Raw genomic sequence first — 8,133 nt, 5'->3', positions numbered from 1 at the left:
AAGATATACAAATGGCCAACAAACACAGGAAGAGATGCTCAACATCCTTAGTCAGGAGGGAAATGCATATTGAAACCACAATGGTTCCACTTCACATCCACTAGGATTGCTATTTTTATTTTTTAAATTAATTCATTTTTTGTGGTGACATTGGTTAAAGAAATCCAATAAGTTTCAGCTGTGCACTTTAACAGTAAGGCATATATATGTTTACACTGTGTGTTCACCTAGGATTGCTATTTTAAAAAAACTAAAAATAACAAGAGTTGACAGGATATGGAGAAATCGGAACCCCTGGATATTTCTGGTGGACATTTAAAATGGTTCAGCCATTGTGGAAAACAATTTGACAGTTCCTTAAAACGTTAAACTTAGAATCGAAATATGATCCACTCCTAGGTATACACACAAAAGAACTGAAATCAGAGACTTAAACAGATGTACATGACTGTTCATAGTACCACTATTCACTATAGCCAAAAAGTGGAAACAGCCCATATATCCATCACAGATGAATGGATAAACAAATTGTGGTGTATCCATAAAATAAATATTGTTTGGCCATAAAAAAGAATGAAATACTGATACATGTTATAATGTAGATGAACCTCAAAAGCACTATGATACGTGAAAAAAGCCAGACACAAAAGGCCACATATTGTATGATTTCATTTCCATGAAATGTCCACAATAGGTAAAGTCCACTGAGACAGAATGCACACTGGTGGTCGCCAGGGACTGAGGGGAGAGGAGAATGAGCAACTTGCTTAATGTGTACGGGTCTTCCTTTTGGGATGATGAAAATATCTTGGAACTCGAAAGCGGTGATGGTTGCATAAGATTATGAATGCACTAAATGTCACTCACTGAACTGTTAACTTTAAAATAATTTATATTATGTTGTATGAATCTCACCTCGATTTTTAAAAGGGTAGTAAAAAATAGAAGATATTGGGTAATTTGTTTAGAAGTAGTTTTTAAAAGCACTATATCACCATGTCATATATGTAAGATTCTTTTTGCTTGGGGTAAACATTTACTTACTACCTAAAAGAATTAAAATAATTTAGTATGAGAGAAATAATTTTCAGTGTATAGGTGATCAACATGCTCCATATGGAGACAGTATCTCATAATGACAGATCCCTTGACAATATCGCTGGCTATAAAGGGCAAACTGGCAACCTGCTCTCGTCCTTACAGCAGTCTCACTTCTGTCATTTCAGTAACCTCAACTTACTACAGAGTTGCATTGTACGCAGTTGATTTTTTTGAACCACACTTAAAGTTGTTTTGATAGGGTTTATTTGTAGCACCATTAAAAAAAAGTCTCATTCTTTTATTATAAATGTTATAGTATAAAACATGTATAATACAGTTCCTTCTGAAAGCCATGTAAAATGGAAATAGGAGATAAAAATACCCATTATTCTATCACCTAGAATAACAGTATTCAGTTTTGCTTTTATATACACATGTGCACGCCCACACATCTATATAGGTGAACTTTTGGCAACAAATATCACGGTGCTATATGTTTTTCACTTAATAATGTTATAATGTTCTCTGTCATTACATATTCTTCTAAAATAGCATTTGTAATGTATAGCTGTACCATAACTTATTATCTGATCCTCTGTTTCAACACCTATTTTTTTCCCCAATATTCTGCTATCTGGTCTTTACAGCCATTACAGCCATTCCTTCACACACAGTTAAATTCTTAAAAATAAATTTCTAGGACTAGAAATATAAAATCAAAAGGAAAATTTGGAAGTTTTTTGTTTTATGTTTTGACGAATTGCCGGTTAGTTTACCCCAAATATTCATTCTAACAACAGTTTTTAAGATTGTGACAACTGTTCCACGTCCTTGGCAAGTGGGGGCTTTCTCTAATAACCATTGCCAAACATTTTTACATGTCTTTAAATTTTATTTTTTGATTAGACAATACATAATATGGTTTAAATATCAAACAAACCAAAGGGCGTATGGGGGAAAGTCTCTCTCCTGCCATGTACATCCCTCTCTGGGGGCAACCAATATTGGTTTCTTGTGTATCCTTCCAGAAATAATTTATGCATTCAGAAATAGTAGTAGCAGTCTAAACACACTGTCTGTACCTTGCACTTAGCTATACATCTTGAATGTAGTCTCTTCATTCTTTTTTAAGGTCACATACTTTTCTACTGTTGAATGTTATAAAGTTAATGTCCCCTTTCAGTGGGTCTTAGGCTTCCTTTAACCTTCTGCTGTTACAGACAATGTTTCTGTGAATTACCTTGAAAATCTATTACTTTGTATGTGCATGTGCGTGTATAAGTTAAATTTCTGGGTTACCAGGTTCAAGAATCTTTTAAATGTTTTTATTAATATTATCTTATATAAAAGAAAAAGGAAGGGAGAGAGAGCAAAGAAAAATAAAAAATTTAGTGAATCTGGTGGTTATTAAATGGTGGGAAATGTCACATATTTTTCCCAGATTGCACATCTCTGAAGTTTCTGGTTTTCTTTCACTAGTCTCCCTCGTCTGTTTAAGGGGTTAGAAATTTCAAAAGAGTAAGGGCAGGAAAAAGAATGGGTGCTAAAAACCCAATAGCAGAGCTGCTTCCTATCCTACAACAGCTGTTTTACCATCAGCTGAATTCCAATAAGGAAGAGCAAATATCTTAGAACAGGGAGAGCTAAGCCCTAGAGTGGATGTTACACATTGTCTCTTCAGAAATACAAAAGAACATGTTTAGGGGTGGAAAATAATTTTCCAGAGATGAGATCATCTACAACAAAAGGATTAAAACTTCAAAACCTCAGCTGATGTGACTTTTTTTAACAGTGAATTTTTATGGCAAAAGTTGATTTCATTTATTTTATATAAACATTAAAAACTAACATTCAAACAGCAAAGAGCACAAGTCATAACTGTATATCTTAATGAATTTTCGCAAAGTGAATACATCGCTGTAACCACCACCAAGATCAAGCAATAGAACAAGATCAACATCCCAGAAACTCCCACTGTGCCTTTCAAAATCACTAATCCCCAAAGTACTGATTTTCAATCACCATTAATTAGTCTATTTTTAACATTATATAAATGGAAAATGTAGGATGTACTTTTCTATGTCGGGCTTCTTTCACTCAACATTATATAGAATTCACCCAATGATTTTATTTTTATCTTTCTTTTTTGTGGCCTCATTCATGCCACAAATATTTACTGAGCATCTACTACAAGCTAAGCATTATGCTAGCACCTGGGGACACAATGGTAACAAATCAGACAAGGCCCTTGCTCTGCTAGAACTTGTGTAGGAAAATTGTTTTCTGACTCTGAAAATGGAAATCTGAGGATTTAAAAGTCACTGCTTTCCAGGGAGACAACTAAGGTTTGTCCATACAGGTGGCTCCAAGGTATCCACTTATTTAGACAGTCACAGGGATGGTCAGGCCAAAGTATGCTTCAGTGGCTTTCTACATCTTTGCCTACAGAATCTCCCAGCTTTGATCACCTGCTCTATAAGAGACAGAATATAAATCTAGGTTGCGTTTTCAAAGTTGCATTTCAGCACAGCTGCTTGATTGAATAACTGTAACATGTCTGCCAGGCAAGATGCTGGGGGAAGGAAGTTGTCAGTATCTTTGAAACGCTATTTCAAACACACTTGTTTTGCAGGAAAATTCATATAAGAGTAATGACCAAGCAGTGGTTTTTTTCTTTGAAGTTATAGTTCCTGCCCTTTTCTCAATTTAGGAAATGGTCAGTGACGTTCGTCATTAATCCCCAAATCAGGAGGGGATATGGAGCGTATTATTTCAAGACCCTATATAAAGTCAAAAGTTCTAGTGCATGCATACATGAACTTTAAATTTGATAATAATTATTGACATCATATATGACTTATAAAAATGTAAATTAGTATAACATGGAGGTAATTAACTATGTGCATTTATCAAAAAGCCTTATAAAATCTACGAGCATTACAAATAAATCTAAAGTGCCTTTTACACGTCATCCTCAAACTTGTCCTCTCTTGCTTTTCTCTAGGTATGGAGTGCATCCTTCTAGACCACATTTTATATCTTTCTGTACAAAAACATGTATGTGTGAGTTGTTTTTCATATAAATGATGTACACATCATGCTACGACTTGCTTTTGTCCCTTCAACGATATTTTTTGAGAACTTGCCAGTTGATCTCTACCTAGTTCACCTCTTTGGACTGCTGTACAGTGTTCTACCATATAAATGTACCATTTTCTATAATGTAGCCATTTTTTTGCTAAACACACACAGTCTCCAGTTTTTCATTATTACAAACAATGCTGCCATGAACACCCTCGACATGGGCTCTTGTTCACGTGAGTATTTCTCTGAAGGCACATATCAAGAAGTGGATAGATTATGCCATTGCTTCTGTAAGAGAGCATCTCAGCCCTTAACACCAGGAAAGCTCCTTGAAGGCTGTATAGGTCTTTTTATACCTGTGTCACCAGAACCCAGCACAGAGCCTTCCAGCTAAGAGTTGCCTTTCATGACACTAGTGGAGGTCCTGGTTTTCCTTTTGTCTCTTCATTTCTCAGTCTCTTGGTTGGTTTCTCTTGGCCTAGTGGTCACTCAAAAGGTTGATATCCTCACGTCTTTGGTCTTAGCCTACTTTTGTTACTCCAGAGTCTCTTCCCCGTGGTCAAAAGCTCTCATCCCTAGTTGCACATTGGAAACAACTGAGGAGCTTTAAAATTTACCGAGTGCCCAGGCCTATTTCCCAAAGGTTCTTACTTAATTGGTCTGCAGTGGGGTGGGCTACAAATATTTTTTTTCATGGCTTTCCATGTGATACTAATGTGAGGCTAGAATGGAGAGTGATTGCCATGAGCTAGAGGTTCTCCAAGTGGGGTCCCCGATGAGCAGTATCAGCATCCCCTGGGATTTATTAGATGTGAATATTCTTGGGCTCGACCTCAGAACTACTGAATCAGAAACTGGAGAGTGGAGTCCTACGATATATGTCTTAGCAAGACCTCCAGATGATTCTGAAAATGGGTGATTTCATGACTTTCCTTGACTTTGTAACCATGTAACCACATAGACGACCTCCTCTTTCTCATCTCCAACCTAGACTCCGCTCGTGGACACCTCATTGACATTCCACCAGGGTGCCCCTCCGGCATCTCTAATGCACCCACCCCACTTCTGCCTCGCCAAACTATTTTTTCCTCAGCCTCTCCATCCCAGTGAATGGCACCACATCCTCCAAGACGCTCGAGGCAAAAATGTAAATTTTATTCTTAAAATCTTTTAAAATAGGTAATACATCATGTACCTGAAAACTCAGAAGTTATAAAAAGGTAAACATTGAAAGTCTTCCTCCCACGCTTACCCGTTGTTATGGACTGAATGTGTCCATGCCCACAAATGTATTACCTTGTAACCCTAAGCCCCACTTTGACTATATTTGGAGACAGGGCCTTTAAAGAGGCAATTAAGGTTAAATTAGATAAATGTGGGGCTCTAATCCAATCCGACTGGTGTCCTTATCAGAAGAGGAGGAAACACCAGAAGTGTCTGCACACTGAGAAAATGCCATGTGAGGAAACAGCAAGAAGGCAGCCATCTGCAAGCCAAGGAGAGAAGCTACAGAGAAACCTACACCACAGGCACCTTGACCTTGGACTTTCTGCCTCTAAAACTGTGAGAAAATAAAATTCTATTGTTTATGCTACCCCATCTGTAATATTTTGTCATGGCAACCTATGTTGGTTAATTTTATGTGTCAACTTGACTGAGCCACAGAGTTCCCAGATATTTGATTAAATATTATATTGGGTGTGTCTGTGAGGATGTTTTTATATGAGATTAACATTTAAATTGGTAGACAGAGTAAAGCAGATTGTCCTCCATAAGGTCAGCAGGCCTCATCCAGTCAGCTGAAGCCCAGAATAGAATAAAAAAGCTGACCCTCTCCCCAGCAAGAGAGAATTCTTCCTACATGATGGCCTTCAAACTGGAACATTGGCTTTTTTCTGCCTTCAGCCTTGAAGTGAAACATAGGTTCTTCCTGGGTCTTGAGCCTACCAGCCTCCAGACAAAACTAAACCACTGGCTCTCCTGTTCTTAGAACTAAACCATCAGCTCTCCTGGGTCTCCAACCTGTTGACTCATTTCGCAGATCTTGAGACTTGCCACTCTTCATAATCACATAAGTCAATTCTTCATAATCCTTTTTGTGTGTATACATATACAACACACACATACACATACAAAAGCACCATTAATTTTACAGAATGCTTTGTGTTTTATGCATGTGTCTTAATTTATTTAATCAGTCTCCTATAGTTTGTATTTTCAGTTTGTGGGGGTTTTTTGCCATTAGAAATCATACTGCAATCAATAAAGAACCTTGTGCATGTCTCTTTCCACTTAGCAAAAATATCTGATGTATAAAATACAGAATGTTAGGTCAAAGGGTATAAGATTTTGCAGTTTTGACAAATGCCAAATTACCTTCTTAGGGGTTGTGCCACTGTACACATCCAATAATATGAGTTTTCCAAGGCCTTAGTAATTGACTATAGTCATCAGGATTTTGCCTACATGATAGCTGAAAAACTAGTATTGGTATAGTTTTAATTTGAATATTTCTTATTATGAGTAAAACCAAGTATCTTTTCATAAGTTTGTATTTACATTTGTATTTCCTTTCTTGTGAGCTGTTAACTGATATCTTTTGCAGATTTTTCTTTTGGATTGAAGAAAAGATCTCCATGTGTTACGAGCTGAAAATACTTTTTCTCAGTTTCTCATCTGACTTTTGCTTTTGATTGTGGTGTTTCTTGTTATGTAGAACTTATTTTGTTTTGTAATGAAGTTAAATATTTCAACTTTTTCTTTTGTACGACTTGCAGATTTTGAGTCAGAATTAGGAGACCTTCCTTATGCCAAAGATAAAATTATTCCCTCCTCCAACCTTCTAGATCTGTTCTGGTTTATTTTACATTCAACTCTTGATCCAATTGATATGGATCAAGTATGAATTTAAGGTAAAGTATGAGGTAGAGATTCAACTTTATTAGTAGTAGTAGTATTTTTAAACCATACGGCTACCACGTCATTTTAGCACCATTATTAAATGGTTCATATTTGCCCATTTCAGAAGCCGTATCTATCAGAAATTAATCCTCAAAGTTAGAACTATTTCTAGATTTTCTAGTCTCTTCCACTCGGTTTTCTGTTCGCTCATAATCTAGTGTCACCTACTTATTTATTGAGGCTTTATATTCTATTTTAGTATCTGGTATTAATATTAGAGTCTCCACATCACTCTTGATTTTCAAAGTTTTCCAAACTGTTTTTCTTTGTTTTATTTTGTTTTGTTTTATCTCCCTCAAAAAAAAATTTGGCTCAATTTGTCTCATTCAAACAAAACAAAAATAACAGAAATAAATTACAAGTATTTGTATTGGGATTGCAATAATTTTGTAAACTATCATAGGGAAAATGGGCACCTTTGTGATAGTAAGTCATCCTAAGACTATGATATCTTTCTATCTACTCACATCTCCTCTGAAATCTTCATTAGTGTTTTAAAATATCATTCATATTGGCAGTGCACACTTCTTGTGACTTCTATTCAGTGATTTTGTTACTAGTTTAGGAGTTTTATTCCTTTATATTCTCCATCCAGTGTTTATTTGTATATATAAAAGAACAATTTCTGCATAGTCATTTTGGGACTCATTCTTGATGCACCCTCCCCCCCATCTCCACTATGACATCCTTCGCCATTGATTCTATCTTTAAAAATACTTTGCATGTGTCCAAATCTTGCCACTTCCACTAACTCCACTCTAGCTCAAGCCACCTTGATCCTCATTTGAACAACGCAATGACCTCCTTGACTCCATCCTGCACACAGCAGCCAGAGAGATCTTTTCAAAACAAAAAGGATGTCTTATAATCCTCTTACCTGAAATATTTCCATGGCTTTCCTTGCAGTCAGAATAAAATCCAAACTTCTCCCCGGCAAGGCCCTATATCATCACCTAGCTCCTGGCTGGTTCCCAGCTCCACTCTAAATTACCTCCTCCTCATTCACAGAACTCTAGGCCAAAGGCTTCTTTGGGATCTGAAACACTT

Source organism: Pteropus vampyrus, unplaced genomic scaffold, assembly GCF_000151845.1.
Source record: "Pteropus vampyrus isolate Shadow unplaced genomic scaffold, Pvam_2.0 Scaffold41, whole genome shotgun sequence".
In the NCBI taxonomy this organism is placed as follows: domain Eukaryota; kingdom Metazoa; phylum Chordata; class Mammalia; order Chiroptera; family Pteropodidae; genus Pteropus; species Pteropus vampyrus.
The sequence above is the reverse complement of the archived record's forward strand: the minus strand, read 5'-3'. Positions refer to the sequence as shown.